Here is a 15,541-nt window from a genome sequence, read left to right as displayed (position 1 = left end):
CAATTTGGAGAGGAAGTGAGTGACTGAATCCCTGTTTGTTGATGTAGTCAGTGACCACCCAACAGTTTGACGGAAAAAAGAACCCTTTTGTTTACCAAGATCTTTCTTGGAAGCTTTAGAAAAAGCTTGCTCACTCCTGCTACTAACAAGACGATGAAGGACATTTTATGAGCAAAGCTATGTGTGTCCTGGGACCATAAACTGCCACTGCCCTCTCTGAAAAAATACAGAGGAGTTTACAGGAACAATATAATAGAGGTGGTTCTATTTTGGGAGCTCCTGATGACATAGACAAGTGCCTAAGAATGTGGTCCAGGTTCATATTTCTACATGTCACCGTCCAGTTTTCCCAGCACCATTTGTTGCAGAGACTGTCTTTATTCCATTGGTTATTCTTTCCTGCTTTGTCAAAGATTAGCTGACCATACATTTGTGGGTCCATTTCTGGGTTCTCTACTCTGTTCCATTGATCTGAGTGTCTGTTTTTGTGTCAATGGCTGCTTGTTCTTAAGATGGGTGGCAGAGGTAAAGGTAGTGGGGGTCAAGAATGCTAAGAGTTATTCCACCCAATTTTTCTAAGAACTCAATTCTGCTTAGCTTTTCAAATCAGACAAGATGGTAACCAGAGACCTAGCAGGGGAAATCAAGGCCTTTCTGTGGGCTGTGTAAAAAGTTTGGTTATAAGTCTCATACAGACCCCAGTGTTGTCTGTGAGTTACGGTTTAGGACAAACCTGACATCTGTATACAGATACATCTGTATCTGTATCATTTTGCTAACCAGGCAAAGCACACATCAAGTGCCCAGATACTTGTGAAAGCTCATGCCTAGTTAGGCCCTAGATAGGGATAGAAGGCAGCGGAGGTGAGGAGGACAGCAGGCAAATTAAAAATGGAGAAAGGAGGTGTGTGGACAGGAGACCAGAGGATATCCTGTCCTGCAGGAAGAGACCCTACTTCCCACAATCCCCTGGCTCTGAGGCTGTGGCTCTAACAAACACGTACAGCTATAGGAAAGTGGGCATCCAATAGAGACTAGGTCTGCCTTTCGGAAATGAGAGGAAAAAGAGCTTATCAGGTGTTACGAGACAGGACTCCGGAGAACCGTGATAACTGCATTTGAGGACACCTCTAATACCACCAGGGTAGAAGAAGGGCAGAACGTGAAGTACTGCCTCTCTTCCTCATGAAGAATAGTGCCTGGCTCAGGGTGAACAGGTGTGTATTTGTTAAACACAGCATACACAAGGCCACACAAGTAGAAGAGGGAAAGTTGGAGGGACTGACGCAACATTCCTGAGCCTGTAGAATTTAAGGCAGCAAATATGTACTACCCAGAAAGTCAGCAACATTGATAAATCCTCATAAAATGTCGTAGCAGACAGGGATAAATGCTATTTTGTTTGGTATAATGAAGCGACTCCTCCTGTCCCCCAACCTCAAGCTTCCATATACTACAGTTTGACAAAATTTTATATAATTTGCTAGTAAAATAAATACCTAACTGAAAAGAGAAAACTATTTTTTCTAAATCAAACTAATTGCCAATAATGGGTTGATTTACAGTTTGGGAAAACATTTGGGAAATATTTAAGTACTACTATGTACAACAGGCTTAATCTTTGATTATCTGGTCTCTTTCCTGTTTTTTTTTTTGTCAGTGTTTTTAGAGCAATGCAAAAATATGAGAAAAAATAAGGAATATGACTAACATTTAGTAAATAACAAATGTGATTTAGATAATATAAATAATCAGTTAAAAATGTAATTCCTGAAAGTTGTTCCTGGACTATTTGAGGTCTAAGCCATCAAGGAAGCCAGATACTTAATGGAATACATGATTGGCAAGTAAAGGAAAACTTTGGTGATAGAAGCTACTCCTGGAGGTACTCCTGGAGCTACTCCAGGAGATCACAGTGATAATGAACTGTCAAGTTTAGCCCTGTAATATCCCCACACTACCAACCACAGTCTTAGAGCAGGTGCTCAAACAAATACAGGGCTGGTGGATGGAAGGGTGAGTACGTAAGTGACCAAAGTGCTTATTACCAAGTTATGGCTAGAGAGTGGCAATGTCTCCCCATCTCCACTTTCCCCCTTCCCAAACTGTGGTTCAAAACAACTCTTCATTCTCTCCTAAACTTCGTGCTGGAAAAGAATTTCTCTGGGGTCTTATCAATCCCCATCCACAATGCCAGAGTCTGCTCAGTGCATATCAAATTGGCTTACTCACTATTAGGCGCTATTGATCTAAATCTATCTACACTTTCAATCTTTTGTCAATGAACACATCTGGCTGATTGACAACTAAATCTATTGTTTTCTAAAGAATGGGCCTTCCTTATCTAGAAATTTGGGAAATGTCTGGTAGCCATCTTTCTTACCCTTAACTGTGTACATTTGGGGGAGGGGGCAGGGAAATACCAAAGTAGCAATTTCAAGTGCAGTAGTGTTTAAAGGCAGAATATTTGAATTACTGTTGGCATCCCTGCAATGAACTGGTCTTAAAGATGAATATTTTAGGAATGATTTGGTCAGAATCTGGTCATGCCCAAGCTGATCTAGTACACTACTGCCACTTCTCCAATAGAAAAAAATGTTAATAAAAATTTAAGGTAAACTCAATAGAAATATACAGGAAATAAAACAGTGCACCCATTCCATTTCTAATGTTTGCGACAATTGATATTCTCCTCTTCTACATGATTTTTATAGTGAAATCTTAGTATAAAATCCTGGTAGAAGATAAACCATTTTCTAAGCAGTAGATATATAATTTACTTACTAACATACACCTGCACTGTGCTTTGAATCTGTTTTGTTTTATAGAAATATACTCTCTTGACATTTCAGGGAACAATAGAACTAAGACTTTCCACTGATAATGTAAAATTTAGTGTGACATAGGCTGATACTAGGCTGGAAGGCAAAAACACTCTATGCTGCTTAGTTTAAAAGTAGGACAAAGAAAGTTTGGAGGGAGTGGTGAGCAGGGTTGACAGGGACCTGAGATGATTTTAGGCTCAGAGAATTATAGTGTGTCTTCTAGATTTGGGGGTGGGGTGACACATTCCACAGCATCCATCCATGGCTTTTTGCTATCAGTACTGGGTTTTTTTTCAAGGCCTATATCAGTGTAATATGTATACTTAGTAAGAATACCACTACGATCACACAGAGTGGCTCATAATGAAAAGCAATAGGTTCTAGCCCCTACCTGGGCCTCTTCAGTACTGCTCTCAAAGGCCATCATCTTTAGCCATTTGTTTTTGACTCTTCTGATAATTTAGATTCACAACTCTAAATAATAACAATCATAGTTCTCAGTTCATAAGCTTCAGGCAACATCCACTGACTTCCAACTAAGAATGAGAATTAACTTAACTCATATTACCCTTCATTATCCTTCTCCCTGCTTATAATTTTTATAGTTATATTTAGCTTTATCCTTCTACTGGTCACTTTCCACTTTAAATAACACACTTCAAGCTCTACTTGTTCTTCTTCTTTCTTTTTAAAGTTTATCTATCGAGAGAAAGAGAGAATGAGTAGGAGAGGGGCAGCAAGAGAGAGGGAGAGAGAGACAATCCCAAGCAGGCTCCGCACTGTCAGTACAGCTCATGACCTGAGCCGAAATCAAGAATCAGACTTGTGGGGCACCTGGGTGGCTCAGTAGGCTGAGCGTCCGACTTCGGCTCAGGTCATGATCTCCCGGTTTGTGAGTTCGAGCCCCGCTGTGCTGACAGCTCAGAGCCTGGAGCCTGCTTCAGATTCTGTGTCTCCCTCTCCCTCTGCCCTCCCATGCTTGCACTGCGTCTGTGTCTCTGTCTCTCAAAAATAAATAAACACTAAAAAAATTAAAAAAAAAAAAAGAATCAGACTTGTAAGCCACTCAGACACCCCTCTACTTGTTCTATCAATTTTTTACTCCCCACCACATAACACCAGGCGATCAGGATCCACCAACTTGTCAACCTTCTCCTGCATCCTAACTTCTGACCAACATCTTATTTTTTGTTTTCCAATAATCGGCTAACCTTCCTATGCTTTGTTTATAAGTTGTTTCTAAAAATCAAAGGCAGGGGTGCCTGGGTGGCTCAGTCGGTTAAGCAGCCGACTTCGGCTCAGGTCATGATCTCGCAGTCCGTGAGTTCGAGCCCCGCGTCGGGCTCTGTGCTGACAGCTCAAAGCCTGGAGCCTGTTTCAGATTCTGTGTCTCCCTCTCTCTGACCCTCCCCCATTCATGCTCTGTCTCTCTCTGTCTCAAAAATAAATAAACGTTAAAAAAAATTAAAAAAAAATAAAATAAAAATCAAAGGCATATAATCTGTATTTACTATATTATGATGCACAAATATTGTTCCTAGCAGAGTCAAATAATGTGTTAGAATCACATTTCTATTTCTAGAGGTCCATTTTTATGATCTGACTTTTAAAAAGCACATTACTAGAATGAAAGAAATTTATTTCCTTTTCTTAGTTTTCATAATTGCTCAAAATCATACCCCATTTTTGATGCATTGTGATTGGACTGTGACATCATTGCATGCCTTTTTATCCAGGGTTTCTAATTGCCTTACTTTTTTATTATTCATCAAATCTTTAATTTTGTATAGCATAATTGCATGTTTGGATTTAACACATAAACACGAAAACTTCAAGGTTTACTATATAGGGAGTTAAAATTAAACTTTTGAAAATGCTATTTTGTTGTTAAGTGCCTGAACAAAGATAACCTTTGCTTCTGTGTCCTTTAGCACAGAAATGAGATGTATTCCATGTGTGTCAATGAGCTCCACTTATTCGGTACTTTCAGTTTATAAAACTTCGCTTGTGCATATTATTTTATGCTCTCACTCCATGAAGGAAGCAATATCTTCTCCATTTCACAAATACCGCAATTTAAGATTAGAGAGACTGAGAGATTTAGCCAAGATCAGACAATAAGTTACAAGTTTCAGATTTGAAACCAAGTTTTTGTTTTTCAAAAGCCAGCTTTCTTGGCTTCTACTGCGGCTGCCCAACACCTGTGCTCGTTCTGCCTTTTGTTTAGAAGCAAAACATCACACTTTTTTTTAGAGGTTTTGTTACCGATTACAACACCCCTATGGAAAACAATACAGTACTTTCACTCTTTATTTATTACTAGATGCTATGGGGCAGGGTTTTTGTAAATAAACCACTGGAAAAGCTGGCAGAACCAGGAGAAAAATACAAATAAACTAAAAGCCATACACAAAGGGCTGCTATAATAACAAACTGAATAGTCACGAAAGGCCAAAGATTCATAAGCACTAGCCTTCTTAAGTAATACATGGGAGTCTGTGGGGTTATTCTGTTCACCTTTAATAATGTAGTGTTCAGGGGCACCTGGGTGGCTCAGTCGGTTAAGCGTCCGACTTCGGCTCAGGTCACGATCTTGTGGTATGGTATGTGAGTTCGAGCCCCGCGTCGGGCTCTGTGCTGACTGCTCGGAGCCTGGAGCCTGTTTCAGATCCTGTGTCTCCCTCTCTCTCTGACCCTCCCCTGTTCATGCTCTGTCTCTCTCTGTCTCAAAAATAAATAAAAACATTAAAAAAATATAATGTAATGTTCATATAAAAGGGACAGTGCTCCAATCACACTCTGGCAAACCAACTGTATCTCACAAACAGCTTGTTAGGAACAACTCCAGGTATTGATTCTAAAAGGTCAAGTGCAACTAAAGACCACTCAGGAGGAGGATGGGGTCTGAAGATGGTGTGTGAAGAACGAGGGGAAGTAGGTTCACCTTCCAACAGTATGAGCACAAAAAAGCACGTTTCATCTTAACACCAGGAGGAATTCCTAACAGAGGAAATGTACTCTGAGAAACACTAAAATATTAGTGTTTGGACCAGATACATTCTGGTTAGTTGGAGCTTTGCACTCTCAACACAAGTATAAGGCAAAATCTGAAAATTAAATTTCAAAATTCTGAATTTTGTATTTACTTTTATAACATAAAATAGTTTTTAATGTTAAGATTTTATTTTTGACTTTATATCAAAAGAAAAAAGCTCAGGAAAAAAGTTTTTAGAAACTGAAATATTATAGAAATACAAAATCCAATTTGAGCAAGAAGAAATGTCCATTTCAAATCTTTGATTTGTATATCCTTAAACTCTAGTCCCAATTTTCTTTTTTTAAAATGATGTTGGGGGAATGTAACTCTATAAAGTAGAAATGCATTTCATAACAATATCTGATTCTATACAAAGAGAATCATGCCTTTTCCTAAATAATATTAGCTGACATTTATTGAGAGCTCATGCTTAACACATTATATGCATTACTTTACAATATGATGTATCCCAATTTTAAATATCAGCAAATGAAGATTTATAAGGGTTAATTTGCCAAACTCACATTCATCTCTTAAATATTATATATATACTACTATTCCCTATATATCTAATTAAGTGTATGAAAGTCCATGTGACAAATTCTTACATTGATATTAATGATCATAAATTTTCATCTGAGTAATGGGCAAAGGAAGATTAATTAGATGCATTTGATAAGCCCCAATTCTCATTCTCCTTTGTTGATTTTTTTAACCTCATTTTTAATTTGTCCAAAAGAAATAGGGCAATCAAAGTAACTCACAAGTAGCAAAACTGATTTGAATGTTTCCTGCTCCCTTGCTGGTGACATTAACAAATAATGAAAACCTGGCAGTCTGAAGGTTAAGGAAATACAAATATATAGATACTGCATGTCAATATATATACTTTTAGGACTTAAGTATTAGGAAAAACACCTCAAATTTTAGATGGTGATTCTAGAAACTTATATAACCTACATTACACAAAAATGTTTAGACAATTTGGTAGATTATTTTTATCAACAGGAAGATTTTCTTTATAGTTTAGACAGACTATTTTCGTACTGACTCCATTCCATATACTTGGTGATACCATGCATGTTGAATAATAAAGATGTGGTTATTCCTATGGACAAATAATCACATACATAAAAATCCTTTTGAGTTAGACAGTGGTTGCTGTAGGCTATTTCATGATATCAATGATCAATAAATCTATCAGTAAATACGAAGCTCCTACTAAGTAGAAATCACTTACACTATAAAACCTTTTTCTTTCTTCTGAACCTCCTCTCACTTTCCCCTTCCACAGAGAAATGGGAGGGAGCTACAACACAGTAAGTCCGGCGGGGTTTTTTATTTATTTTATGGTTAACATTTTTGGAACACCTCAGATACTCTTCCTGTTTTGTATTTCGTAGCAATTGGTGTGGACTTTGGGTCAGAAGTATAAATTCTTGCTAAACTACAGAAGGAAGGATAGGAATTGTTTATTTTCTCTCTTTCTTTAAGATACTGAGTTTCAGGACCAAGTAATTTTTTTTAAATGCTTATTTTTTTGAGAGAGGGAGAGGAGCAGAGAGAAAGAGAAAGAGAGAGAGAGAGAGAGAAAGAGAATCTCAAGCAGGCTCCGTGGTGTTAGCACAGAGCCTAACTCAGGGCTTGATCCCAGGAACCACGAGATCACGACTTGAGCTGAAATCAAGAGTCTGGTGCTTACCTGACTGAACCACCCAGGCACCCCCCGGGCTAACTAATGTTAGAAGGGTAGAAACACATTACACTTTTAAAGAACTTTTTCTCCTGCTAGTTGCATTTAACTCAGGAGTTCAGAGACTCAAGCCCTGCCCCTACTTCTAATGCACACTCACTATGAAACTGGGGAAGTCACTTCAGGTCTCTGAGCCTCAGTTTCTTCATTTAAAATACAGAGCTGGGGATGACAATTCCTCAAGTCCTGCCCAGCTTGGAATTCTAGGAGTTCCATTTACTGGTCTTTATAAAGAGGGTTAACTACTAATGAGAACCAGGCAGGAGCCTTACACAGACCCCTGTGAATCCATGAAGCTGTAAGAGCATGGTTCTGGTACCTTCTCGGATTACTGAAACCCACCAGACCTGTCACTTGCTTCTCAGCAGAATGATTCTTTCCAGCAATTTTACACACCACATGATTCTGGCAGTTCAGCTGTCAAGAATCCAGAGACCACCACATTTTTGGCAGTTTTGTGTGTCTAAAGTCTTTCCTGTTTGATTTTATTCAAGACCCAACAGAGCAAGTTGTTGTGCAAAAAATGGAGGCTTTCTGCATTGCATGTTTGTTTACCCCCCACAACCACTGTCATTTTTATTCCTCTTGACTTAAATTTAGCTGTGTAAAAAGAGTAACTAATGTGATGGGGGTTTGTTTTGTTTTCTCAACAATGTCCCCAACTCCTTTTCCCACCTGCTTATCCCTCATCCAAATTTCTATCCATGTTTCCCTCTCTAGGTCCATCTTTTTAAAAAATTTTTTTAAACATTTATTTATTTTTGAGAGAGAGAGACACAGAGTGTGAGTGAGGGAGGGGCACAGACAGAGGGAGACACAGAATCTGAAGCAAGTTCTAGGCTCTGAGCTGTCAGCAGAGACATGAGGCTCGCACTCACGAACCGTGAGATCACAACCTGAGCCAAAGTCAGACGCTTAACGGACTGAGCCACCCAGGGACCCCTCTATATCCATCCTTCTGTTGAGAAAACAACTTACCTTCTCTTTCAAAATAAGAACCACCAGAAATTACTTCCTTGCATCATGTGACATTAACCTCACTTTTCAAGGAAAAAACACAGAATATATGTTTTTATATCACATAATAATAAAATATCACATAATAATAAAAGAAAAAAGTAGGAAAATAATTTTAAAAAATACTGTGTTGGGGCACCTGGGTGCCTCCGTCAGTTAAGTGTCTGACTTCGGCTCAGGTCATGATCTCGCAGCTCAGGAGTTCAAGCCCCACTGGGTCAGGCTCTGGGCCGACAGCTGGGAGCCTGGAGCCTGCTTCAGATTCTGTGTCTCCCTCGCTCTCTGCCCCTCCCCCACTTGCACTCTGTCTCTCTGTTTCAAAAATAAATAAACGTTAAAATTTTTTTAAAATACTGTGTTATTGCAGTGAAGGCTGGCTTTCCTTTGTTGAAAATGTGACAGGAAGAGAAGAAAATAAACATATAGACTAGCTCCTCCATGCCAGGCACTTCCTACACCTCATCTCACTTAAGATCCACCATAGCCTCTGTGTTACATATCGATGTTATAGCTGGAAAAAGCCCTGAGGTTGATGTAGAGAGCTGAACTAATTTGCCCATATTCCAACAGAGCCCACGCAGTTTCCATTATATTATGCTGTTCACAGTACCCTGCCACTATCTGAAAACTGAAAAGAAGCATGTATGTTTCATTGAAATCAGTTTAAAAATCTCGTTTCCACAAAAGCACCTCAGCAATTTAATAGAAAAAAGAAAAATCTTGAAAGGCAAATGCATACATATACCATGGCATGTGATAAAATAATTACGTATTTCCTTCGAATGGGTGCACTTATTAAGTCGCTGCTGCCTGCCTTTGCTTCACTGACCCCACTTTCTGCAGATGAATGGATTTTTGTACCCACTCCTATTAAGGATACAGTTCTATTAAAATCATTCTCTTCACCCTCAGAACATTTTACCATAGCCAACTATAAATATTTACTCTCATTTGACAAGCAAGAGCCTTTTTAAGGGAGAGAAAAACAGTCTGCATAGAGGGTTTAAACTTTTGAACTTTGCTTCATCCGCAAGAACTACAGAGAGGCACAGTCTCGGAGGCTCCGTGTCACCCACACTCTTTCATTTGTTTGTTTGTATTTTCATTCATGTGTTCTTCATGTAAAAAGGATCTGAATTACTTTTATGAAATGCTTATAAATAAGATAGAGATCTATAAAGAATAAACATCACAACCAGAGGAAATCAGAGTAAAATGTCAACACTCAGAAGACAAAAAGTAAAATGCAAATATACAGCGATAACAGAGATTATCTCTAAGTCACAGTCTAACGGTCTAAGAAAGAAATAAGTTCTAGTTAATGGATCGAGGTAAAGCTTTCACCACAATTTTGCTACCTAAAAGAAATTTCTCAAGAGTGAAACTGAAGGAGAGACAAATTCAAGTAGGAAAGGTTTTCCTCAACATCCTATTGCAACCAGATTCGATGAATCTTTGGAAAAATCAACTGTAATGAAGAATAAGTGGATAGGTAAAGACTTCACTATAAGACGAGAATATGCAAGGCTACAACTTCCTGGATTTGTAAGGTCTGTTTTTAATAAAGTCCTAACATGTGAATCAATGTATTTATCCACTGCAATTACAAACTTACACTTTACGCTTTAAGATGATGGAGATAATTAATTTTAGACAAATAAGACAAAATGAAAAACAAGGTACTAGCTATGAAATGGGCCTTATGCTCATAACTCAGAATTTATACATTATTTCTTTAAAGAAATCACTGTAAAACACATGTAAAGCACAAAACCCATAAAAGTGTACTTCAGTGAAGTATTATAAAGTAAACACTTACGTGATCACTGTCCAGGTCAAGAAATAAAACATATCCAGGACCCTAGACGCCTTCCAGCACCACTCCCCAAGGGTAACTACTGTCCTGATATTTACAGTATTATCTTTGCTTTCCTGGTTTTATCAGTTACCTATGCTCTAGTTTATCCCACTCTACGATTTATTATACAAATTACATCATAAAATATGTACTTCTTGTATCTAGCCTTTCCTTTCTCTCATTATGTTTTTACGATTCATTCATATTGTTGGAATAGCTCTAATTTCTTCAGTTTCATGGGTGAATAGGATTCCATTTTATGATATATAACTTGTCAACTGCACTGGTTATGGACATTTGGGGTATCTCTAATTTAGGGCTATTGTGAATGCCATTAAGAACATTCTGTATGGTATATATTGTGGCATGGAATGACTGAGTCATAGAAAAAACTCATTTTCAACTTCACAATACCCAACAATTTTCAAAACTAGCTCAACCAATTTACATTCCCACCAGCAGTCTGGAGGGTTCACATTGCTTCCTATCTTCACCAACCACTGATATCACCAGGCTCTTTAATACTAACCACTCCAGTGGGTACCCAGCGGTCTCTCACTGATATTTTAATTAGTATTTTCATGGTTATTAATGAGCATAAGCATATTTTAATGTTTATTGGACATTTAATTTCCTCATTTGTGAACTGCCTGTGAAGTCTTTTGTTCACTTTTCTACTGGGTTGATGTCTTCTTGTTACTGATTTATAGAACTTCTTTATATTTTTGGATATAAGTCATTTTATACTTAATACATGTTGCCAATATCTTCTCCTATTCTATAGCTTGCCTTTTTATTCTCTTTATGATTTTCTTTTTGGTGAACAGAGATATTTGATTTTAATGTCTGTCAAACATCAACTTTTTGCCTTTTACATTTATGTGTATAATCTATGTGGAAGTGATTCTTGCGGGTGATGTGGAGTGGGGATCAGGTATTAGGATTTTCTATATGGATACCCAATTGTCGGGGCACCATTTACAAAAGAGTCCTTTCCCCGTTGCTCTACTGTACCTCTGCTGTCATCAAGCACTTGTTTATATATGCATTAATCTGCTTCTGGGATCGCTGGTGCACTGCTCTACTCGTCTGTTCTTGCCCCAAAACCACACTGTCTTAATTATTGTAATTTTGCAGTAAATCTTGATGTCTTATAGAATAGGTCCTCTTACCTTGTTCTTCAAGACTGTCTTGGCTTTTTCTGGCCTTTTGCATTTCTGCATACATTTTAACATCAGCTTTAATTCTATAAAGAAACATGTTATACTACTAAATTTACATAATTAGTTTGAAGAGATGACACCTTTAAAGTATTGAGGCTTCCAATCCATGAATATGATACAGCTCTCACTTATTTAGATCTTTTATTTTATCTCAATAATATTTTATAGTTTACCACATAAAGAGCTTATGATAGGTTTTGTTCATTTATCCCTAGGTACTTGATATTTTGTGATGCTAACTGTAAATGGTATTTAAAACATTTTAGTTTCTGATTGATTGTGCTGAGCTCTGGATATACAACTGATTTTTACATAATGAATAAATGCAGGGATGGCAAACCTCCCTGTCTTATTTCCAATCTCAGAGAGAACACTTGCAACAAGGGCATGAAATTTTAGAGCTATCCTATAATGAGATTAAAAAAAGTTCTCTTCTATTCCTAGTTTCCTAAGATTTAAAAATTTATGAATGGACACTGAGTTTTATTAACCGCATTTTTCTGAATCTATTTGTGTAATCATGATTCTTACCCTTCAATTTGCTGATATCCTTTAATTTGCTGATATCATGAATTAAACTGATAATTCTAATGTTAAGTTGATTTTACACTCTGACAGCGGGGGGAGATAACTTTATATATTCGGCGCTTGCTAATAACTTTTACAACATTCTTTTGTATCTATACTACATTACACTCTTTTTGTTAAGTATCCAATGTTTACTGATCTGATAGTCCTAAAGTTGTCACTGTATTTAGATTATTTTATGGCAGACATATGTAAAAGTAGAGAAGACAGTATAATAAACTGCTATTCCCACCACTCAATTTTACCATTATCAATCTCTTCATCTATATAGCTCTCCTCCGCCTTGGCTGGATTAAGTAAATTCAAGACACTACATATCACTTCATAAATTCTTCAGTAGGTGTGTCTAAAAGATAAGGGCTCTCATTTAATTAGATGCCATCTGACAAACGTAACAATAATTCTTTAATACTATTGTATTCCAGTGTTGAGAATGTCACCAGTGTCTCCTAGTTTGTTTTTACAACTGGTTTGTTTGAATCAAGATATAAACAAGAACTACAAATTGCATTTAAATTTAATTAAATTTCTCCTAATCTACAGTCTTGCTTTTTTTCTTGCCACTTATTTATTAATGAAACTGGGTGATTTCCCCCACAGAATTTCTCGCATCCTGGCTTTTGCTTATTGCATTTCTACAGTGTTAGTTACCCTTTGTCACTTTAGTTGTACTTCCTATCAACTAATAATTCAAGAAGTTTAATACAATCTGGGTTCGATATTTTGGTAAAAAAAATGTTATAGATGGTATTTATATTTCCTGTTGCATCAGACTAGGAGGCATATAATACCTGTTTGTTTCTTCTTTTGTGTGTTAAGAGTGATCAGTAGGTTCAGGTATAATTACCTTCTCCATCAGCCTTCTAAGCCACTATATCCATTTAGCACCACCTATATCCATTATTTCATTAGAAATTGTAAAATGTGGGGCGCCTGGGTGGCGCAGTCGGTTAAGCGTCCGACTTCAGCCAGGTCACGATCTCACGGTCCGTGAGTTCGAGCCCCGCGTTGGGCTCTGGGCTGATGGCTCGGAGCCTGGAGCCTGCTTCTGATTCTGTGTCTCCCTCTCTCTCTGCCCCTCCCCCGTTCATGCTCTGTCTCTCTCTGTCCCAAAAATAAATAAACGTTGAAAAAAAAAATTAAAAAAAAAAAGAAATTGTAAAATGTGATATCAATTCTATCCCTTTTCCACTTTTTTTTTTTTAAGCTGGAAGTCTTCTATAAAGAGAAAATTTCTGGCATCAACTCTTTGATTACCCTGCATTAGAATCTGCAAAAGGGAAATAAGATAATTCCTTGATTCTTTCCTTTTGTCTTCTATTTTCAGAGTTGCAGTTGGTTTACCCTATGCCCCCAAAATGTGACCAATGAAACATTCTATTCCTTTAGGATAATATTCAAAGTAAAATACACCTTTTTCAGACTATCTCTATAATTAAAACAATACATTAAAATAAAATAACCATCTAAGATAAAGAAATATACATTATCTTTGAATTAAAATACTTTTCAATTTTATACAAAACCTGATGGTATTTAGCAATAAATACCTGATAAATACCTGATGGTATTTAGCAATAAAAAAAAAAGATGTTCAATGTGCTTCTTGCTATTTTATGTAACCACAGCTAGAACTCCCCATGCTTTCCATATTTTTCTACCATTCTAATAACTGTGAACTTGCTTCAGAGGGGTCACTGGCTAACAAACCCTTTAGGATAAAAAGGATTATCCTATCACATAAAGAGTCTTCCTGGCATTTACGTACATTCGTGTGTGTTTCCCATAGAGAAAAAAGATCACTCTAAGTAATCATGGGTATGGCTGGAACAAACCAGATCAAAGGCAGGTGGGTCTAGATCACATGAGAATCTTATAATATGTATTGAGTTATCACTGAAGCTGCTTCAGATTCCAATCATCAAACTGCCAAATGCTCAAAATTGGTTGTTTTCTGATGGGCTTGGGATGATTAGAACAATTTAATATCAGTATGTTAAATTTTCTAAGAAGTCTTTGTGGTTCCTAATATTCAAGGAAAAAAAGCATGATACTAAAACTGCAATTCTCTGAATGAAAGTATACATGGCTGATCAGAAAGACAATGTCAATCTTCCTGCTGATGCAGTTTTCAGAATTCTCCACTCAAGTATCATAAGATGAAGAGTATTTTGACATTAACTGTGAAACACACACTGGGAAAATACTTAGTATGCGTGATTTCTGAAATAAATTGCCATCCCGATCCTAACAGTCATAATGCGTCAAGCTAAGTATCTCCACTTAATGCTAAATAAATATAAAAAAGAGCAGGATTAACATACTTTATTTTACAATTTCACTTGCCTTGACTGTTTTAGGGCCAAGAATTAATCATTTGTGTAACCATAAAAGTGAGGATTATGAACATCTTTCTTTCTACTGCTAATTAGCACTGTGCCCCCAGAACCCTTGCAAAAAGAAAGGAAGGGCTGGGAGTGCATACAGAGTCAAGAAAGTGTTGCTTAACAAAGGATGATTTATAAAATGAACAACCAAACAGCAGATCTCTTAGGACCTGGAGGCTTTTTCTGGTCTTCACCTAAATCTATGCATGAGTTTTTGTTCTGTTTTTTGTTTTTGCCATTTTGGGATGCTCACATTTTTGGGTGGGGATCAATCAACAAGTTTTACGATCACAGGGAATCTGTTCTATTTTTCCAGAAGTGAGATGAAATTTTAGACTCTTCAGTGAAATTGTCTTCACTAATACTATGGTTGTTTCCACTGGGTTTGAAAAGTTCAATCATTGGAGGTAATTTGCCTTCTGTGTACCAGCTCACCTGGTACTTTAAGCACAAAAGACTGGAAAGCAGGTTAGTTTTCTACTTTGTTGCAATAATCCCTTTCTGTGACACTGACCAAGGTTTTCACTGTTCAATTTCAGAATTTTTATGCTCGGATATTAAAGCATAGAAATGGCTATGGATTCCTTCTCCCTCCTCCATGAATCAAAAGAGGAAGACTTCAAGTTAAGGAGTTCAGAAAACAAAGTGTCCTGAGTCTATATAGTCAGCTTGTTATAGAATGAGGAATTGCAAGCAAATTCACTTTCACTTAGATCACAGAAATTTAGGCCAGGTTCCAACTGAGAGCGCGCGCGCGCGCGCGCACACACACACACACACACACACACACACACACACACACACTTTCATTATCTATGAAACAATTTATAGAAACTAGATATTTAGGATAAAA

General features: G+C 37.3%; 1 protein-coding gene across 3 annotated transcripts in view; it reads right to left on the bottom strand.

Annotated features, from left to right (window-relative positions):
* Positions 1-15,541, bottom strand: part of NT5DC1 (5'-nucleotidase domain containing 1) — a 141,296-nt gene that overhangs the window by 53,418 nt on the left and 72,337 nt on the right. The gene's annotated exons all lie outside the window — the stretch shown is intronic.

Source organism: Prionailurus viverrinus, chromosome B2 (assembly GCF_022837055.1).
Source record: "Prionailurus viverrinus isolate Anna chromosome B2, UM_Priviv_1.0, whole genome shotgun sequence".
Classification (NCBI taxonomy): Eukaryota; Metazoa; Chordata; class Mammalia; order Carnivora; family Felidae; genus Prionailurus; species Prionailurus viverrinus.
The sequence above is the reverse complement of the archived record's forward strand: the minus strand, read 5'-3'. Positions and strand labels throughout refer to the sequence as shown.